This window comes from Macaca fascicularis, chromosome 20 (assembly GCF_037993035.2).
Source record: "Macaca fascicularis isolate 582-1 chromosome 20, T2T-MFA8v1.1".
NCBI classification, from domain to species: domain Eukaryota; kingdom Metazoa; phylum Chordata; class Mammalia; order Primates; family Cercopithecidae; genus Macaca; species Macaca fascicularis.
In genome coordinates, this window is record NC_088394.1 from 74,576,926 (window position 1) to 74,599,282 (window position 22,357).

At 43.6% G+C, this 22,357-nt stretch overlaps 1 protein-coding gene across 5 annotated transcripts in view; it reads left to right on the forward strand.

Annotated features, from left to right (window-relative positions):
• Window positions 1-22,357, forward strand: part of WWOX (WW domain containing oxidoreductase) — a 1,124,793-nt gene that overhangs the window by 566,042 nt on the left and 536,394 nt on the right. For 2 of the 5 annotated variants that reach the window (XR_010583895.2, XM_074026754.1), the window contains one exon: window positions 1-17,982. This exon is cut by the window's left edge. The exons of the other annotated variants lie outside the window; for them this stretch is intronic. The gene's annotated coding sequence lies outside the window, so the exon portion shown is untranslated. Of the gene's footprint in view, window positions 17,983-22,357 lie in introns of those variants that run through there. 5 annotated transcript variants of the gene reach the window in all.

The following is a 22,357-nucleotide window of genomic DNA, read 5'->3' on the forward strand; positions in this document are numbered from 1 at the left end:
TATCATCCCCAAGAATTGGGGACTGTGGAAAAGATGCCAAATTTGTTCTTTTCAGATTCAGATTCTTCTGTGATAAAAATAGAGTTGGTAGACAAGCAGATATTTCTTTTATATGTGTGTATATTTTTATTAGACTGTGAATTTATTCATCTTCCTTAAATACTGACCTTAAGTAAATTATATGATTGGACCCAGGCATAGAACCTGATTTGACTCCCCCTTGCCCATCACAGTTCTGGAGTTCACACATGATTTGTTACTTTGAAAAATGAACTTTTGTTATTTGATTATGGTAATAAATAATGTGCATGGTAGAAGAAGGAGAAGAAAACGAAGAAAAATTTAGAAACTTGGACAGAGGAGAATGAAAATGCTCTATTAATTTCACTAGCATGAGATGATCACTCTTAATATTTAGTTGTATGTTCTTTTCTTTCTTAGTGATAGCATTCTTTTCAACAAATTGGGCTTGTAATATATAGGCATATATATATAATTTTTTTAAAAAACAAGAATTTCTTATGTCATTAAACATTACTTGAAAAAATATTTTTAATAATTTCCTAAGGTTACACCATGTAAATGAATTGTATTCTATGTAACCATTCCCTAGTGTTGGCCAGCTAGGCCATTTATAGTTTGGACACTATTTTTAAAAAGAACTCAGGCTGATTTTGCTATTTATTTTTGCCTTGCACTTTTTGTAAAAGTAATCAGAACAGTAATAATGGATGACTCCCCCAAATCCTTTTGCCTCCAATGATTAGTCCAAGCCCATAATACTGTGTTCCTTGCCAGTGATTGGTTTAGAAATAGGCATGTGACCCAGTTCTGACCAATGGATATGAGGGGTGATTGTGGGGAAGGTTTCCTACTCATTTTTTTTTTTTTTTTTTTTTTGAGAAGGAGTCTGGCTCTGTCTCCCAGGCTGGAGTGCAGTGGTGTGATCTCGGTTCACTGCAAGCTCCGCCTCCCGGGTTCACGCCATTCTCCTGCCTCAGCCTCCCAAGTAGCTGGGACTACAGGCACCCGCCACCACACCCGGCTAATTTTTTGAATTTTCAGTAGAGACAGGGTTTCACTGTGTTAGCCAGGATGGTCTCGAACTCCTGACCTCAGGTGATCCACCCGCCTCGGCCTCCCAAAGTGCTGGGATTACAGGCATGAGCCACCGCGCCCAGCCTCCTACTCCTAAAACAGATACACAAGGATGAGAGACTTTCTGCTTCCTGTGGACGTCGGGGCAGCCTGGACTAGCAGCGGCCAGTTTGGGTTCGGACCACCTGCAGCCACAGTTGAAAATGACCCTGTGTAGGACAGAGGGGCAAGTAGAAAGAACCTGAATTCATTGTGGCACTTTAGAGCCGCTGATTCAGCTGTCCTATGGGCCTCCTACCCTGAACCTCCATTGGTTATAAAATAAGCTGTTAGCTTGGTGTAAAAGTAATTGCAGTTTGTGCCATTGAAAGTGATGACCAAAACCACAGTAACTTGTAGCACCAACGTAATATTTTGAGTTGGGTTTGAATCACGTTGTCTGTTACGTGCAGCAGGACACATCTCTAATCACACAAGAGGTCTGAACAAACATCGTCACATGTCACACTGCAAATATTCTTCCAAAAGGCAAAGCAGAGATCCAGAGAAACTAAGATTTGCTCAAGGTCACATCCAGCTTTGGGAACCCACACTATTGCAGAAACTTCTGAAGTCATCATATTGCTATGTAAAGCAAAATGCCTTCTCCTAAATCCAGGTAGAGGGAAACTCTCAAAGGCCAGGGTGGTGACTCAGGCTGAGCGCAGGATTTAGAATCGGAAAGTGCGAGTTGACATTGGCTTCAGATCCTCACGTGGGTGGGTGATTTGGACAGAGCTCGCAACCCTGAACACCCTGGTTTTCAGACTCTTTATCGGTAAACGAAGTTCGCATACTGATATGGGAATTATGAGATATAAATCCCTTTGTAAAAATATGAAATTATCATACAGTCATCATTCTCATCACGTTCCTTCACACCAGCGGTATTTATCAACTACCTACTATGTGCTACGCTCTGTTTTAAATGTTAGCAATACAGTAATGAACAAAACAGATGGTATCTTCGCCCTCATGGTTTTTATATTCTAATGAAAGTGGCAGAAAAGAAATAGGTAAATCAACTGAACTCTTTGGGGGAAGAGGCCTGCGTTCTTTTCAGATTCTGATTTCTCCATGATAGAAATAGTTTTTTAGGTGATCAGTTGTTTTAATGTACCTACCTATCTATACCCTTCTCTCTCTATGTGGATGTGTGTATATATAATTACATATCCAATATAAAACCTAAAAATAAGATTTGGGGGCCTGTTAATTGTTTTAACCTTTCTTAACCCACATCCTAATTATTTGATTTGACATTGTCGTAGAACATACTGTTGTCTTGATTTTTGGAAATAGACCAGTGATTCTTCAGTTGGGTCCTAAGGTCCCCTCAATGTAGCAGTCATATTTTTTCTTAGGGAGGGGGGGTGCATATGTGTATATGTGTACACGATAATCTTGATAATTTAGAAAGATTAATTAAGCATTGATCATCTATGTGACCACATTTAAAATGAGCGCCACCACATGAAAATGTCTGGGTTTACACTTTGTGTCGCTACTTGCTTTGGCTAACTCTGTGGCTTTCCCCAAGTCTTCTGCGACCTTCTCACCTGGACTGCATCCTGGTCCTGATCAACCTTATTTTACAGTTAAGGAAACTGGACTCAGACTAGCTTCAGGGACTCACTGTGGCCACAGGCTGCAGCCTGAGAATGAAACTGAGGTCTCACTCCCTTCAGACTCCGCTCTCTGTCTCTGCCTCATCCGACTTCTCAGGGTGGAGGGGCGTGGTCACTAATTTGATTTGACCACTTAGAGAAAACAGCCTACAAAGTGCTACGGAGCAGTGCCTATCCTTTCTGAGAACGTGATATAATAACATTGGCCTGATCTCCTCAGCCTGTATCTTGAGGGAACAAGTAAATTAAACAAGTAATTATATCCATAATGGTTCTAGAAGTTAGAAGATTTAAATATATGAATCTCATCTGAGTGTGCAGCCTTTTGTCTGCTGTGTTTCCTGCCAAAAGATCTCTTGACAGGAAATAAACATTAAAATAATCTTTAATCCCTTGTTTGGTCTATTACCATTAACAATTGATGCACTTTAATTTTGTGGGGTTTTAACTACAAAATGGAACGGCTAAGTAGTGATAATTGGGTTTGGAATTATACGGTCATTTATATCAACAGAGATGCAAGAGGCTGGGAGGGAGGGTGATTAATTATTTACTATTTCCTGGCTGTGGTTCCTATTATAGAATTTTCTGATATGTTCTGCTGTGAACAATTATCACCAAATGAAAGTAAACAAATCTGTGATTTGAAGCCTTATTTAGAAGTTAGACTATATTTAGGTGATGTGGGCTTGATTTTCACATATCCTGTGGGCTGTCTGTGTGTGTTCCTTTCCTCAGGGTTCCAGCTCTGTATTCAAGCATGGTTATCTTTGTGCATCTTAAAATCCGCATTGCACAGCCTGAGGGGAAGCCTTGGTTTTGCCAAGGGGAAAAAAAAAATTGAGTGAGATCTAGGTTAAGTGCCAAGGTCTGTTTGGAAATAGGGGTGTGGATTATTCTTCCCTCTTTCTGATTTGCTTCCGTACAGTAAGGGATGGGGAAGGATCAAAATTATTACGTCAACATGAGGATGAAAGTTATGCTCTGTTGTTTCTTATAACGTGTGTGTGTGTGTGTGTGTGTGAAAGGATCACCGTTGTGTGCCTCAGTCTCCCCATCATCCTTCAGTGGCAGATCAATACTAGCTGATGAGGCCTTTTTGGGATCACCCACTCCAAAATGCACGTCCTTTCTCTGTCCCCTCTTGGTGCCTGTATTAGTCCATTCTCACATTGATGTAAAGAACTACCTGAGGCTGGCTAATTTATAAAGAAAAGAGGCTTATTTGGCTCATGGTTGTGCAGGCTGTACAGGAAGCACAGCTTGGGGGGCCTCAGGAAAATTACAATCATGGCAGAAGATGAAAGGGAAGAGGTTCCTTCCAAACCAAGCACCGCAATCCTTAGGCAGATTGGTCTGACACAGAAGATTGATGAGTTCTAGATGTGACGTGTTTCATAGGAAACAGGAAAACATTTAGGGGAGGCTGTAGATACACAGCCGCTCTATTTAGGGAAGGCTGTAGATACACAGCTGCTCTGACCATCATGGCGTCTGGTCCATGCTGAGATTCTGGAGTGTTAGGGTCTTGGGGCACATGGTGGATGAGCATTTTGCTTCACGTACTCATTTATTTCTGAAAATAATGCAGCCCCCTTGTAGGGCTTTCTGGCTAATTGAGTGGTGCCATCATTCATGCAGTTGCACAATTGACACACCAGGCTGCCAGTATGGCCCCTGTGTCACCCTCACCGCCACCCGATACGTCCTGCTGATCGCTGAGGTTTGTCATTTTTTGCTGTCTTTGAGTCTGTCCATTGTCGTCATCTCCACCGTCACCCCTTCTGTTCTCATTACCATCCTTGCCCGGGTCAGTGAAGACGCTCCTCTCTGGCTTCCACCCTTCCAACTGCCCTTAACGCACAGGTGGGAAGAAAATGAGGAGGGGGGAAGGGGATTTTCCTTCTTCCTCATAGTTCTCCCCCATCCTCTAAAGGAGCCTGTGCTTCCTGACGCCCAGGGCCCTGCAGCATGTCAAGAACAATATTGGACAAGCTTGTCAGTGAGAGTCCAGGTGGATTCCTGCCCCTAGGATGCACGCTGCAGTCACTAAAAGAAGACAGAAGAATCAGCAGACCCAGAGTCTAACCCCTCCTCTAGTTAAAGATGTGACACTGGCTGGGATTGAAGCCAGAGGCCCACAGCCCACTGGACCTTTGTCTCTTGCAGTCAGGTTCTGATGACAGATTTTAGGCCCCTCTCGAATTTCCTTGGATGTGATGGAAAATGATTCCCAGTGGACAAGAGGTCACATTGCCTTTTCTAGCGTGGAAGATGGCGCAGAATAACTGCTTGAGGCTCCCTCTCACGGTCCAAGCTTGACTCTGGTTTTTCGTTGTTGTCATTTTTTATTAACACAGGTTTTTTTTTTTTAGAGGGGAGCGGGGCAGAGGGGCTGGAGTAGTGTGCAGAGCCTAGTGTTGATCTCATTAGAAAGTATAGTGTAATAATAAATTACTTTTGTTCTCACCTTGCAAAGTGGACTCAGAGGCCAAGTGATTTTGATTTTTCACTTTATCCTGGAGTTTCTCAACCTTGGCACTATTGACATTTTAGGCCAGGAAAGTCTTTGTTGAGGGGGATTTCCTGTGCATTGCAGGACATTTAGCAACATCGCTGGCCTCTACCCGCTAGACCCCAGTAGCATCTTCTCCTTCCTCGAGACTTGCAATACCAAAAGCGTCTGCAGATACTGCCAGATACCCCTGGGGTACAAAATCACTCCCGGATGAGAACCCCAGCCTTACCCTCTTTTCTGTAGTTTTGGTTCTTTCCATGAGAAGGTATTTTTAATAGCACAGTAATGAAACAAAGTATTAATAAGACCCAAATAATAATATAAGCTACTACTTAAGTCATGGGCATCATGTGCCATGTCCTACTCTAAATACTTGCCGTGTAGTCACTAATTTAATCCTCACAAGAATTCTGTAATGCAGTATAAGTTTCCCAGGGCTGCCTTGAAAAAATGTGCCACAGACTAGATAGCTGAAAACAACAGAGATTTATTCTCTCACAGTTTTGGAGGCCAGACACCTGACATCGAGTTCTTGGCAGAGTTGGTTCCTCCTGGGGCTCTGAGTGAAAGCCTGCTCCGTGCCTTTCCTCCAGCCTCTGGTGGCTGCCATTAATCCTTGACATTGGTTGGCTTGTGGCAGCAGAACCCCAGTGTCTGCCACCATCTTCACATGGCTGTCTTCACCTGTGTCTTTGCTCCCTTTTCCTATAAGGACTCCAGTTGTTGGATTTAGGGCTCCATGGAATGCAGGATGACCTCATTTTACCTTAACAAGTGGTATCTGTAAAGATTCCATTTCCAAATAAGATCACTTATTAGGGCTGGGCACGGTGGCTCACGCCTGTAATCCCAGCATTTTGGGAGGCTGAGGCAGGTGGATCACGAGGTCAGGAGTTCAAGATCAGTCTGGCCAATATGGCAAAACCCCTTCTCTACGAAAAATAGAAAAATTAGCTGGGTGTGGTGATGTGCGCCTGTAGTCCCAGCTACTTGGGAGGCTGAGGTAGAAGAATCCCTTGAACTTGGGAAGCAGAGGTTGCAGTGAGCCGAGATTGCGCCACTGCACTCCAGCCTGGGCAACAGAGCGAGAATCCATCTTAAAAAAAAAAAAAAAAAAATCAATCACATGCTGGCATAGACATAAATTTGGGGGGAATGCTGTTTAACCCAGTATGAGCAGGTGGTACTCTTATCCTCATTTTACAGATGAGGAAACTGAGGCACAAATAGATTCAATGACTATGTGACAGAGATAACAGTGTAGCAGAATCAGGAATTCAGCCAAGTTTTTTCAGTTGTGCAGCCTGAGCTCCTAACCATCGTGCCTGTGGTTCTCAAAGGCTAGTCCCCAACCAACAACATCAGGGTCACCTGGGAGCGTGTTAGACGCGCCGGCACTCAGGCCCCACCCCAGACTTCCTGAACTAGAAACTCTGGGAGTAGGGTTTAGCAATCTAGTTTTAACCCTCCAGGGGATTCTATGGTGCCTAAAGTTTGAGAACTTCTGATCAAAAATGCAAGATAAGAAAAAACAAACAAAAAAACCCTTTCAGGACCTCATTTGAATCAATTATCAAATGTTTCCAAAGTGCTCTTGCTTTACAAAGCACTGTACTACTCATCTCTGCCTCCATCGGATCGGGTCAGGAGAGTTACGTTTGTTTTTCTAAAGGAGCTTTTTCCTTTCCATTTTACCAGTGCCCCAAAGTCTTTGAAAAATGACAGTGTTGGTATATTTGCCCACATGAAGATAGAAAGTGTCATGTCAAAGATAAAGGGAGAAAAGTGTTGCCTTTTTTTAACGAGTCATTCTTACTTAGACACACAGCATGACTCTTCTTATATGTTTATTTCAGAAGAGCAAAGCCCAGTCCCCAGGCTCAACTATCAGCCGCCTTCTCATCCCAAGGGCTGTCACCACCAGAAATTTAACATGCTGTTAGTGCATGCAGAAAAGCCCGGTAATTGTAGGCTCATCAGTACATTGTTAATTGATCCTCATTTCCTATTATTTCACCTCAAAGCAAACACATCATTCACCATAGTGACACCAGAGTTGTTTATCTTCTCTCTGCAAGTGTGTGCTCTTTTTAGCAAGCTTTCCGTATCCTCTATTTCAGAGGGCCTTTCCCATCTGTTTACTATTGTGGACTGTGCTGCTTTTTTTGTTTTTAATTACAGGTTATATAAAATATTATCAGCAGGAGGGAGGTTATTATTACCTTAAAGAATAAGTGGTAGATACGGACTGACCACTGTGAGCCCATCACTAAAATGCACTTCCGCACACAAAAGGTCCGCTTCCCTGGCAGACAATGGTTCATTTTATTTGAGGAGGTGTGTTGTGGGCTTGGGGAAACAAAAGGAAATTGGAGACATTGATATTCTTCCTGAGAGGTGGTAGGGGCCACTTAACACAACGTTCATTTTTCAGCTGCCAGTGGGAGAGGAGCTGGGCTGGGCATATCATGAGTAACATTCAAAGCTCCTTCTGTCTTTTTTGCAGAGAATTCACAAAACAACTCAGGGCCTCCTGTTCCTGCAAAAGTTTTTACTGTTTCTTTGTGTTGTTTCTGCTTCTTGTTTTGCTTGCCACCAGCTCCCTACTCACTTGGGGAAAAGAATCCATCAAAGGAATAGAAGCTCAGGATAAACGTTTCAGACCTTTCAATAAGATAGTAAGATTTTCCTCATTCCCAAACCTCTCTCACAAAGAAGCAGCCATCATTAAAAGTTTGTTATGGATTCCTCCAGAAACGTTATATGCATTTAGCATCAGATGCAGATATGGGTAGCCTTTTAAAAAATGCATGCAACTGAGACTATTGGATACGTTTTGTTTATTATGTACTCCTTCCATTTAATAGTGCCTTGGAGATTATTTGGTACCAGCACATGTAGCTCAACCTCCTAATACTCCATGATGGATAGTATGCCATCACATGGTGTCATTTAATTGACATATGCATTCCTATTTATAGATGTTGAAGTTAGAGCCATGTCTTACTATTACACATGACTTAGTATTGAATGTTCCTGCATGTATATTTAGTCTAATTGAGCAAGGATATTGGGGGGGAGGGTTTCCAGCAGCAGAAGTGGAAGAACAAAGGCACTGTGTACATCTTTGAAACAATTAACTTCACCAAAATTACCAAATTGTCCTCTAGAATAGTTAAACCAATTTCCTCTCTACCATTCACACATGAGAATGCCTGTGTCCCCCCGCCCTCACCAGAAATTATCTCCAGCAGCAGCAACAGAGAGGACTGTCAGGGAATGCATTGACAGGTCCCACAAGTCAGCAATCAGCACGCCATTTTTTAAAATTTATGTTGCTATTGTATTGTAAGGTTCTTCTGAAGCGACCACTTCATAACACTGTGTAGTCCAATCCCCAAGCTGGGCAATTTTTTTTCCCCTTTCAATACATCACATTGATTTTCTGTATGACTTTATCTGCTTAATACAAAGTGGGAATGAACAGTTATTTGTCTGGATTTGATCATTCCTTATCAAACTTTTATGATTTAGCTTTCACCATGGCATCTTCTTGCAAGGTGTTTCTTATTTTTATCTTTTTACATAAAGGTAGGACTGTGTCGACAGCCCTGTAATAAATCTCTCTTGGAAGAGATGTGTTGCTGAGGGGTGGGGAGGAGGTGGGGGCTCTGTGCATGGGATGTTTGGGGGAGAGCTTCAAGGAAGGGCAGTGCAAATTGTTTCTGGACTGATGCCATCTTTTAATAATAGTAGTTAATAGACCGGGTACAGTGGCTCACGCCTGTAATCCCAGCACTTTGAGAGGCTGAGGCGGGTGTATCACTTGAGTCTAGGAGTTAGAGACCAGCCTGGGTAAACAGCCTGAGGCAAACCCTTATCTCTACAAAAAATACAAAAAATCAGCTGGGCGTGGTGATACGTATCTATGGTCTGAGCTACTCAGGAAGCTAAGGTGGATGGATCATTTGAGCCCAGGAGATGGAGATTGTAGTGAGCCAAGATGGTGCCACTGCACTTCAGCATGGGTGACAGAGCGAGACCCTGTCTCAAAATGATAATAATTGTAGTAGTAGTAGTAGTAGTAGTAGTAGTAGTAGTAGTAGTAGTAGTGAATGCTCTGACTTTGGGGTTTGCAGTAAGTGAGGATTAAGTGCTTTACAGGGAGGCACGGTGGAGAGCTACTCTGAGGATGAATTGCCTAGTAAATAAGTGAGGTTGGTACAACCTAGGCCAGATCTTAGAACCGCCTGCTATTCGTACTTAGAAGAATGTTGCTGTCAGGGGCAAGGCAAGGTCACCAGGATTCACTGAGAGTCTTGGTCAGCATTTCGTCTACATATAAGGGATTGGAAAACATGAGAGCATAATGAGACATCTAGTTTTTTTCTCTCTTTCATTTGTTCTTTTTCTCATTGAGAGAATTTTCTAGCTTTATGTGGAGAAAACAGTATTAGAAATTATTACTCAATTCTAGAAAACCTCACTGAGCACCTGCCATGTAGGTGCTCATCCTGATACCACTGTCAGGCCCTTGGGACCCGTTCCAAGAATGCAGGATGAGGAAGGCAATGTGAGAAAGCAGAAGGAGCACCGGGCAGTCATGGGCTTGATTTTTATTCTATTATTTTTTTAAAACATAAAACAACATACATTCATCATCTCGCTTTCTTTGGATGAAGCATTGAGCCTGGTTCAGCACCTCTTGCGCGCTGTAATCGAGGGCGGTCATTGACTGGGGCTGGATTCGGGAAGGATCCACTTCCAAGCTGCACAGTTGTTGGCAAGATGCAGTTTTTTGGTGGTTCCTGGACTCTGGAACTCAGCTTTTTGGCTGTTGGTTGTTGGGTGTTGCCACATGGGCCTCTGCAAAGGGCAGCCTGTAACGTGGCAGCTGGCTTTTGTCCACATGAGAAAGTGAGAGTGTAGGAATTGGTGAGAGAGACTGCAACCAGGGTGTTTTGGAACTTAATCTTGGAAGTCACATCCTATCGCTTTGGTTTTTTGACTGAGATTATTCAGTACTGCAATAGTCTCCCTTTAAAGTGGACAGTTCATTGGCTTATAGTGTAGTCACAAAGTTGTGCAGACATCACGACTATCTAATTTCAGAACACTTTTGTCACCCCTAAAAGAAACCCTGTACCCCTTAGCCGGCGTTCCCCATTCCATACCCCCAATCTCTCATAACTACGCATTGACTTCATTTCTATGAATTTGCCTATTTGGGATAATTCATATAAATGGAATCATACAATATGTGGCCAAGTAACTTCTTTCACTTAATGTTTTTAAGGTTTGTGTTATTTCATGTATTAGTATTAGGTTGGTGCAATCACTTTTGAACCAATCTAATGCTTCATCCCATTGTATGGCCAAATAATATTCTGTCAATCCATTACACTTCATTCATCCACTCACAGTTCGTGTCATTTCCACTTTCTGGCTATTATGAATACTGCGATATGAACATCTGGTTATTTCTGACTATGATGGGTAACCCTTCTATAAACATTTCCAAAGGTTGCTTCTAATTTATTTCTATTATGAGTAATGCTGCTATGAACATCCATATACAAGTGTTAGGGCAAAGTTATATTTTCATTCCGATATCTTTTTATGGCATGTCTTGGCAGTGATGTCTATGACATCCAGGATATGCCTTGACATATCTTACATCATCTAAATAAAAATAAAGTAGGGGAAGAAGATAGTGATTGTGTATGTGATCAGAGGTGGCTTTTGGAGAGGTGACATTTGAACTACACCCTGAATGAAGAGAGACATGCAAAGATCTCAGCAAAGAAAATCCCAAGGCCAGGTGTGGTAAGTGCAAAGGCCCTGGGGTGTAAACACACTTGATGTGTTCAAGGGAGAGAAAGTGGCCAGTGGGCTTGGAGCCAGGAGGGATGATAGGCGATGTCATCAAGAGGGGGGCCAACCACACATGTGCAGCCACTGTATGATGTCTGGATTTTACTTGAGTTATGGTGATCACTACTGGGACATGGGAACCAAACAGGTGACATAATTTGAATCACACTTTTAAAAGATGCCATGGTTGCAATGAGGAGGGCAATGTGTAGGAGGCAGGAGTGAAAGCTGGAGGATATGCTGGGAGGTGACCCAGGAGTCGAAGAGAGCCATTGAGGTGACCAGGTGATAATAATGGAGATAGAGAAAACAGGGTGGATTCAGGAAACATGACCACACTAAGCATGTTCAAATGTAATGGTCAGTTTTCTTGTCTCTCTCCCTCTGGTCAAGCCCCTAACTCTTCGTGTACACACCCTGACTTCCAGTGTGGGCTGGCCACCCAGGAGGCATCCACTGTATGTGTGCTACATGAGTGCTGTGGTATGATCGCCCATGGAGGAAGTGGCAGGTTGCAGAAAGAGCAGTCACAGCTCCTGGCTGCTGTGGATGCTTTAAGCTTCTTCCTTGTTCAGGCTAGGTCATTCCCAGTCTGTACCCTGGAAGGATGTCCTTAGTCCTGTCTCCTCTCACTAGCAGGGATTCCAAGCTTGTAAATAATATTTCCCTCTTAAAATATGAGCAGAGTGAAGAACCGGCAGTGTCAAAACTCTGTGCCCAAATGTTTTACGATTTTCCCTTTTACAGATGCGCCCAGTGTATCCATATCAGTGTGTCTAGGAAGACCAAGCATACTGTACAGCCAGCAGAATAGAAACTCAGTGTGGCCATCCATTATGTTCTCCCTGAATTAGGCTCTTTGAGACTCAATTATTAAAGTGGGATTTTTCTTAATTATTAACAGTTAAAAATAGGAAAATAGATTTCAAGGGGAAAAAATTTGCAGTCAACAAGAGTCCAATTCTAAATGTGTGCATGTGCGTAAAACGGAATTTGCCAAACATGAATAGGCACTTACAATGTGACTAGAATTGGCTCTGTCATGTGTCAGCCTAATAGCCTCAACCCTGGTTCAATACAATGAACTTGGGAAGGTTTGCTTAATGAAAGAACTGACGTTTTCTGTGCAGCGGCTGCATTCATCAGCCTGCATCCTGTTCATTACACTACAAAGGGCTGCCAATGGGAATTGGTAGGATCATCTATTAGGTAAACGCGATGGGGACAAAAGATAGCAGAGGCCGGGGCTTTGTGGAATTTTCTGTGGTGGTCCGGGTTCCTGGAGTAGGGAGCTCTGATGACGGGCAACAGATTTCCAAGTTGGCACGCCGGCTTCTGGAATCACGGGCTGAATTCTGGCACTGACACATCTTGTCACACACATCCTAAGGGAACCTAGAAAAGAGAATTTTCACATTGCCTTACCCATCGTGGATTCAGAAGGGATATTCACAACTGCGAATTCGAATATAACTATTAATTGAATTATTATGATGATTATTATTGAGTTACTGAGTATAACTCATAACTATTGAGTTTTCCCTCTCCATCTGGGCACATGGGAAGGCCGTACTTTCCTGACATGTGACTTGCTGTGGCCAGTGGAGTCTGGGGGGAAGTGACGTGTGTCTCCTTGAGGCAGAAACTTGAAGAGCCTCCAGCATGCTGCATCATAATCTCCTTTCCCTCCACCACGCAGATTGGTAATATTCCAGATTCCGTTTGACCTGTCAGGGTGGGTCCTAGAGGTGGGACAAAAGCAAGAATTGCAAACTGACCCAAGACAGACGTGGAAAAATTGTGCTTCCCTGATGTGGCTTTAAGATACTCGCTCTGTTGCCCAGGCTGTAGTGTAGTGGTGCCATCTCGTCTCACTGCATCCTCTGCCTCCTGGGTTCAAGCGATTCTCCTATCTCAGCCTCTCAAGTAGCTGGGATTACAGGCATGCACCACCATGCTCAGCTAATTTTTGTATTTTTAGTAGAGATGGAGTTTCACCATGTTGGCCAGGCTGGTCTTAAACTCCTGACTTCAAGTGATCCACCCACCTTGGCCTCCCAAAGTGCTGTGATTACAAATGTGAACCACTGCGCCCGGCCAAGATAATGAGATTTGGAGGCCGGGCACAGTGGCTCACACCTGTAAGCCCAACACTTTGGGAGGCTAAGGCTGGAGGATTGCTTGAAGCCAGGAGTTTGAGAACAGCCTGGGCAACATAGTGAGACCCCGTTTTACAAAAAAATTAAAAAATTAGCTGAGTGTGGTGGTATGCCACAGTAGTCCCAGGTACTCAGGAGACTAAGGCAGGAGGATTGCTTGAGCCCAGGAGATCAAGGCTGTATAGTGAGCCATGATCCCCCCACCACACTCTAGCCTGGGTGGCAGAGCAAGACCCTTTAAAAAAAAAAAAAATGTACACACAAAAAGACACTGAGATTTGGGGGTTACTTGTAACTGTGTCATAATGTGGCTCCTTACTGCCGTCACCATGCCTAGAGGGATCCCAGTGTGTGATCACAACATCACAACAACCCAAGCCCCAGTGTGTCACACCATTACATACTTAGAGCCTGTTTTTACAAAGTTTGAATATTGTAATTTGCCTTTAAAAAATTGTTTTAAAGATCTGCCTAGGTCAGCAAATTTTATTTAGCCTCTAGAACCATTTGACTGGGGTACTGCCTTGAGAAATAAAGCAGATTCCTTCAGCTGCATGTGGGCCTGGAGTCACTGGAAAATGCAGACAAAACAAGATATGCTGATTGGCAAGGTCATCTTGGGAAGGGCCATCGTGCAGTAAAGAGCAGGTCCATTAATTCGGGGGGGTGGTTTACATCAGTTCCATCTGCCTCTTACCTAATGGGACTGTTTGGTTGTGTTCTTTCCTGGAGAGATTAGTGATTGAAAGGAGGAGATCTAGAAAGGAAAGATAAAAGTTTACATTTAATTCTCATGCCATGCAGCCTTCTAAGAAGGCTTCCTAAGGAGGCTGCATACTAAATTCAGATGTAAGTCAGAAGGCAGCTTCTCCCAAGACAGTGTTGATGTCCAGGGGGTAACAATTCCGTCACAAAAGGGCTCTAAAGGGGTTTGGGGAAAATTCATTTGTCTTCCTGTTATCTCTAACCCTAAAACCCAACTGCTGGCTGAATTAAAAGTCTCTTACATAATGATCAGAGGAGTTTTGAGTATCGGATCTTTGTGTACTTGTTTTTTAAATTCAGTCGGGTCTAAAATAATGCTTTTCCCTCCCCTCCGCCTCCACTTTATGTATTTGCTAGCAGCTTCCATGAAACTCCGTGGGTAAGCACTTCTGCAACTCTTTGGCATTTAAATTTTAGGTTTCTGCCCCTCATAGCAGACTATCTTTCTAGAGGCAGAGCTGGAAGTCTCTTTTAACACCATTTTTTAGCTTGGACAGGCTGACATTTTTATTTAATGGGTTATCTCAATATACATATACTTTTTTGCATCCTATTTTTTTAGAAAATTAAAAATGATATGCCAGGCGCCGGTGGCTCACGCCTGTAATCCCAGCACTTTGGGAGGCTGAGGCAGACGAATCACGAAGTCAGGAGTTTGAGACCATCCTGGCTGACACAGTGAAACACCGTCTCTACCAAAAAATACAAAAAATTAGCTGGATGTGGTGGCAGGTGCCTGTAGTCCCAGCTACTCGGGAGGCTGAGGCAGGAGAATGACGTCAACCCAGAAGGCAGAGCTTGCAGTGAGCCGAGATCATCCTACTGTACTCCAGCCTAGGAGACAGGGCGAGACTTCGTCTCAAAAAAAAAAAGATAGTGATGAAAATAATAGAATATTGATGAGAACACCCATTACTATGCTCATTGTTCAAATGGACTCATTTAAGCGCTGTCTCCTTTGTTTCTGTCTTTCTCTCGCATCAGCTCGCATCTGTTTTCCTTTGCTATAAGGCATCAGTGGTTACCAAGCAGTGTTGCATGATTTCCATCCCACACCTCCGTGTGTGTTCCTCGTCTGTCTCTAGGATGTGCCCTCTGCCCCATCACATTGCACTCTGTGCTGCTCTCAGGCAAAGCTCTTCTTAAGTACACTAGCCATCAAAACCTTACAACTTGGCTGGGTGTGGTGGCTCACACCTGTAACCCCAACATTTTGGGAGGCCAAGGCGGGTAGCTCACTTGAGGTCAGGAGTTCAGGACCAGCCTGGCCAACGTGGTGAAAGCTCATCTCTACTAAAAATACAAAAAATTAGCCAGGCATGGTGGCACATGCCTGTAATCCCAGCTACTTGGGAGGCTGAGACAGGAACATCACTGGAACCTGGGAAGCGGAGGTTACAGTCAGCCGAGATGTATGCCCTTGTAGTCCAGCCTGTGCGACAGAGGGAAACTTTGTCTCATACAAACAAGCAAAAAACATACAACTTAATTCTCATGCCCCTACACCTATCTTTTCTCCTCTTTGTCTTGACTCCTCTTGGGAATTCCCTAAGTACTTTGAGGGTGAAGACCACCAGATAAATGTCGTGAGGCAACCAGGAATGACATTACAAGATTCCATTCTTTCCTTTGTGTATCCATTCATCATTCATTATATTCTTACTCTGAGCTAGGCACTGGGAACTTAAGAATGAATTAGGATCTTTCAGTTTAGTAAGAACAAGCAGGAATTAACAATTAGAACATTTAGTGTGGCAAGGGGAATGACAAAGTTACCAAGAGAGGTAGGAGAGAGATAGGAGTAGTTGTCTGCTGGGAACAGGTGAAGGAGTGACAGCAGGGGGTGAGGATAAGGAGGAGGAAGCTTTACCCCCGAGAAGAGCAGGCATCAGATAGGCTTTGGAATCTACATGGGTGTTTGTAGGTGGACCACCCTGGAAGGTGAATGGTAGGGAAGGAAGGGAATAAAGTGCATTCTGTACAAGGAAAGAGCAGGTGCAGCAGCTCAGACAGGGGCACCTTCAGAGCATGTCTGAGTCTTCCTGATGAGACACACGGTGTTCACTTGGTAACTCCCTGGCAAATTCTCTTCTTCGGGCCTCCATATAGGATATGCGAACCTCTTTATGTTTTTTTAAAAGGGAGAGATTTAATAAAGGCAATTTGGCACTTAGAAAATTGTTAGAAGAGCTAAAAGAGTAGTTTTGAGGTTGCGGTTCAGAACAGCTTCCTGAATAATACAGAAGTGACCCTCCTGGAAGGTCCTTCCACTGAAGCTACAACTGGAGCTAAGCGGATGGATAAGCCAAAGCTGCCTCCATTGCTGTGGCCCCATCTCCACCACAAGGAAGCTGGAGAAGGGACCCCGGAACCGGAAGACAGAAAACTTCCTTCGCACACTCCGTTGCTAAGAGGAGAAGCCCCAAAGAAGCTAGATATGGCCCTTCCCTCACATTTGCTGTCCCAAGTGTCCCATGGCAGCGCCTAAGCAATTGGTGGGATGCATTTGTGTCTGTAAACAAAGTTGCAAGGGAGTCTGGAAAGGGAGTTTTAACTCCAACTTTTTCAACTAGAATGGTAGGACTGAGGGGCAGCGTTGCTCCCCAGGGGACATTTTACAATGTCTGGGACATTTTTTAGTTGTCACAACTGGAAGGAGGAAGAAGTGCTACTGTCATCTAGTGGGTGAAGGCCAGGGATGCTGCTAAATATCCTACAATCCATGGGACAGTCCCTACTACAAAGAATTACCCAGCCCCAAATGTCAAAGTGCCCAGGTTGAGAAACCCTGACCTAGCTGAAAAGTGAACAGGAACTAAATGAGTCGGTTTCGGATATCCAACACAAATATGTCACTTGTTTCTATTCCAAAAGTATTAGAATTTTTGTTTGAGCTAAAAACTAGACACAATTTATTGGATAATTGCTTTTCATCCCTTCAATACGTGTTCCCTTGAAATTTGCATCCATGCATCCCACGTGGTACCCATATTGATTATTTCAATGACTCCGAAGACTTCTTTATTCAAAATAATCTCTAATAAGATGTTTTTTAGGGATAAGGAAAAATCAAGTTTCTCTCCATGTTACGTTTCTTTCTTGCACGTGTATTGCTTTTTCATAAGCAGAATCTTACTAATAGAACAAGTCCTCTCAAAATGGTTGCCTTTTCTCCCTTCATCCTCCCCCACCAATAATGTAGAGCTGTTATTTGGCTTGTTTTGCTTTTTCCTCCAGAGGCAGGAAGAGGGAATGAATGGTGGCCAAGAATTTTAAATTCCTGTTTCCGGCTGCCCCCGGAAGCTCCGTCTTTGTTGTGAGGGCTTCTCTGCGTCAGTAGAGACCAGCTGAGCTCTTGTTCACCTCTTATTCTTTGGTTCCCTTTCACAGCAGGTCTAGCTCTAACCACAGCTGGAGTTTAGGAAGGCCAGGCAGCGTGTGTTGAATGCCAGCCACTGTTCTACCCAGGGTCATACACTTGGATATTTTTCTGTGCATCTGTCTTTTCCGACCCTCCCATGATTCTGGAAGGAAACACCTTTCCAAGCTCCCCAGTGACCTTGGTTCATCCACGAAATATGCAGGAAAAGCATTATGAGCATTGCGATGCCACATGCTGCGTTGGTATGTTACGTTATGAGAACTATTGGGGATGATCTCTGAGAAACTTACGAGAGGTGTGCGATTGGAAATCACGTCACCCTCTGAATGTGGATTATGGGATAATGGCTAGGTACCCATGCTTCAGAGTCCAGCCAGCCGCACGTTTGGATTCCAGATGGATGCTGTACTGGATGAATAGTGTCCCCCCAAATTCATGTCTATCTGGAACCTCAGAATGTGACCTCATTTGGAAATAAGGCCTTTTTAATTAAAAAATACATTTCTATTAAAAAAAAAATAGAGATAGGGTCTTGCCATCTTCCCCAGGCTAGTCTCAAACCATTGGACTCAAACCATTGGACAGGTCCTGCTTTGACCTCCCAAAGTGCTGGGATTATAGGTATGAGCCACTCCACCCACCTGGTAATAAGATGTTTATAGATGTAACTAATGTAAAGATAGAGACGTGGGTGTGATCATACTAGTTTAGGGTAGGCCCTTCATCCAATAAGAATGTCCTTAGGAGAGACAGAACAGAGACACCGAGAGAGGAAGGTGATGTCAAGGCAGAAGTGAAGATTGGAATGACACCATCTATAAGCCAAGGAATGCCAAGGCTGTGGCTACACCAGAAGCTGGAACAGAGCCTGCAATGGTTTCTCCTGCAGAACCCCCAGAAAGGATTCATCCTGCATACACTGAGATTTCAAACTTCTGGCTTCCTGAACTGTGAAAGAATAAATTTCTGTTGGGCCAGGCACAGTGGCTCACGCCTGTCCCAGCACTTTGGGAGGCTGAAGCAGGTGGATCACTTCAACCCAGGAGTTCAAGACCAGCCTGGGCAACACCGCAAGACCTCGTCTCTACAAAAAAAACTAAAAAAATGAGCCAGGTGTGGTGGGGCATACCTGTAGTCCCAGCCACTTGGGAGGCTGAGATCGAAGGATCATTTGAGCCTGGGAGGTGGAGGTTGCAGTCAACTGAGATTGCGCCACTGCACTCCATCCTGGGTGACAGCATGAGACTGTGTCTCAAAAATTTAAAAATAAAACATAAATTTCTGTGGTTTTAAGACAATGTGCCTGTGGCCCTAGGAAACCAGTAGATACTTTTGATGGTTTATTTAGTACAACAACCCTGCCCCTTCTAGTTTGTATGATAACCTGATTAATTGCTGGTGCTCTCAGAGCCTTGGTTTCCTTATCTATAAAGTGGAGATTCCCTACCTCATTTGGGGGTGATTTTAAGGCCGAAATGAGACAGTGTATGTAAAGCATTTGGTGTGATGCCTGATACAGAGTAAGTGACCAATAAATAACTACCCTTATTATTTAGAATGCTATTATTTAGAATGTAAGTATATTTAGGAAAGCACCATCAATATTCAATTTGTCTTGCTAATAAAAAGGAATAAAGGTAAAGATTGCAAAGTAGAAAAATACATGTAAATTAAACGGCTTTACATCTTAAAAAGTGGTGAGGTAGACACACAGGCTCTAGTCACGTCATTCCTTCTCATCCCAACCCATTAAGATTTGGCCTTCAACTGGGTAGTGGAAGAAATATGGTCCTTGGCCATCTACTCCCCCAAAGCAGGAACATCCCCTGTTTTTGGGTAGTTAAGAGTTAAGTATCACTTTGAGCTACAGGATCATGATTAAAAAGCATTCTGTTACCCTATTTCACAACTCCCCACTTTTGTAAAAGTTTAGGACACCAGCAGGGCAGCAAATACCTTTAAATGATTTTATTTAAATGTCAGATTTAATTAAATCCATTACCAGAAGACAAACCCCAAGGAAATTTTCAGGGAGCTTTAGAATTTTCCTTTTCCATGTTCAAGGGGATAACCGTAGCATGAAGCCTTCCCATACACATGCAAATGCAAGCAGGGGCATTTATCATGAAAATACAGCTCTCAAGGCTGAAGTGCTTGTTAACATTGCGCTCTATAGCCAAGTGTGATGATCAGAAAATATATATATCGAAGAGACCACAAAATAGTGTAGAGATTGGTGATTTTGACTAAGACTGGAATGTGTGTGTATGCACTCCTCATGTTCCGGTTTCTGTGATCATTCAGGCATGCACAGGTATTCTGACGGGTAGTCAGGTCATTAGGCCCAGAGCGGGCAGTGTAGCATGGCAAGAGAAGTCATTGTGTCTCCAAACTGTGCCTAAATTGCCTGTAACGGGTTCTTTCCCATTTGCAGAACCAGATCTTATCATTTGCAAGGAGAACAGCTGAAAAGATACTTAAATAAAAGTGATCGGATTAAATTTTAAAAACGAGAATGACCAAAAGGATTCCTAGGGAACCATCACTGGTCCAGAGCCCCCCATTTTAGGGTCTGGCATTTGTACTGATTATGGCCTGACAGCTCTTGAGTTTCCAATGATAACAGCCATCTGACTTGATCGGAGTTCAATGGATTTTCACTAAAATAGAATCATCGCCTTGGTGATGGATAGAAAAAGTAAAGCAATACATCCTGATAAATGCTGTGCCTGCCTCCTTCCTCTCCCCGGCAGTGACCTTGCACAATCCATAAGAGGGCAAGGCTGAGAGCCCCGGCCACCGCCACAGCGCGTCAGGACTTGGAAATTTAAGTAGCTTTGAAACCCATCAATGGGGTGAAGGGGGAATGGCCTGAGAAAGCAATGGATCATGCTTAGAGGGCTCAGAGGGAAATAGGGTACGCTGAAGGTCAACGTGCAGACATGTCCTGAAGGAACAGCTCAAGTCCTCATTCTCATTCACGGGAGGCTGTGGCCCTGTGAGGTGAGATCAGTAGGAAAGAACAATAAAACCGGAGTTTTCAGAGCATATAATTTCTTCTTGGAAGTGAAAGGCACTGGAGAGTGGTGCAGGATAAGCACTAGCCTGGAGAAAGGATGCCCTGCCCCAGTCTCTTTCTCTGAGTAGCAGAGAGCTGGCTGTACCAGGAAGCCCGTCGCTTCTCTAACACCTCATTTGTTCTCCAGCCCGATTATCTTAGTCAACTGTGAATGTTTGAACAGTGTTGATCATCGGTAACGACACCAGCACCATAACACGAAATCCCACTAAAACACGGCTTCCAGGAAACTCACAGACTAGTTACATCCCCAAGCCCTGCATACTTGATCGGAAAGAGAAGCTTCTGGATGGTTGAAGGAGAAAGGAGTTAGACATTGGCAGGCACCCATTAGTGTTGGTTACGACTTGCTAAAAGAAAATATTAAAATAAAAATTAGATCATAAATTTGGAGCCACCGTTACCAAGCCTAAAGTGCAAATTGCCAAACAAGTCAAGAGACTCATTAGCATTTTATGTAAATCAGTTATTACTGTTCTCCACTTCCTTAATTATCCATGTTATTTCAATACAACCCTTTCTTTGATGTCCCAATTCTATATTTAAATAGTGCAAGATTTCTATCGTATCCTCCCGCAGAGGTTTGTGCCATGCAAAAAACATGCCAAGAGCAGCTATTTTAGAGACTACAGGGAAATGTTTAATTGGTTCATCCCATTTGAGTTATGAGGGTGTATTACTGAGCACATAAAATCAGAAACATGGAAAGTACTAGCTTGGAGAAGTTTACTAAAACCTGCAAGAGACTGCTTGAAATTTTGCCCCCAAGACTTTTTGGATTCTCGATGGGAACTGATTCAAAGAGAAATTTTGCAAACTTCATGGAATTTTGCTAAATGATTGATTTATAATTGAAATATTTGGAAATAAAATCCAACAACTCTCTTTCCTTTGGCTTTGAGACTTACTGTTTTGGTTGGATGAAGAGAACACTTGTGACAGAGAGAGGGAGGAATGTGGGGTGCACAGCAGAGATGTGGGGAAGCACTCCTCATCCAACTCTTTCAAACCAGTTCATTTTTTTTTTTTTTTTTTTTTTTTTTTGAGATGGAATTTTGCTCTTTCGCCCAGGCTGGAGTGCAGTGGCACGATCTTAGCCCACTGCAACCTCTGCCTCCCAAGTTCAAGCAATTCTTCTGCCTCGGCCTCCCGAGTAGCTGGAACTACAGGTGTCCACCACCACGCCCAGCTAATTTTTTTTTTTTTTTTTTTGAGACGGAATCTCCAGTCTCGCTTTGTTGCCCAGGCTGGAGTGCAGTGGTGCAATCTTGGCTCACTGCAACCTCCGCCTCCCGGGTTCATGCCGCTCTCCTGCCTCAGCCTCCAAGTAGCTGGGACTACAGGCGCGCACCATCACGCCCAGCTAATGTTTTGTATTTTTAGTAGAGATGGGGTTTCACCGTGTTAGCCAGGATGGTCTTGATCTCCTGACCTCGTGATCCGCCCACCTCAGCCTCCCAAAGTGCTGGGATTACAGGCATGAGCCACTGCACCTGGCGTAATTTTTGTATTTTTAGTAGAGATGGGGTTTCACCATGTTGGCCAGGCTGTTCTTGAACTCCTGATCCACCCGCCTCGGCCTCCCAAAGTGCTGAGATTACAGGGGTGAGCCACCGCAGCCAGCTAGAACTTCATAGTTAACTCTTACTATTTTCTGCTAAGCACTAGATTCCACACTTCTGGCCACCTGCCTTTATCTCCTGCCTGCCTCCTGCCCCGTAACCTAACTTGTTTTTAAATACATGTTCAACAAAAATAAACAAGAACAAATGGAGAATCTTTGACCATGACTGCAGTTGAAAAGAGAAGTGATGG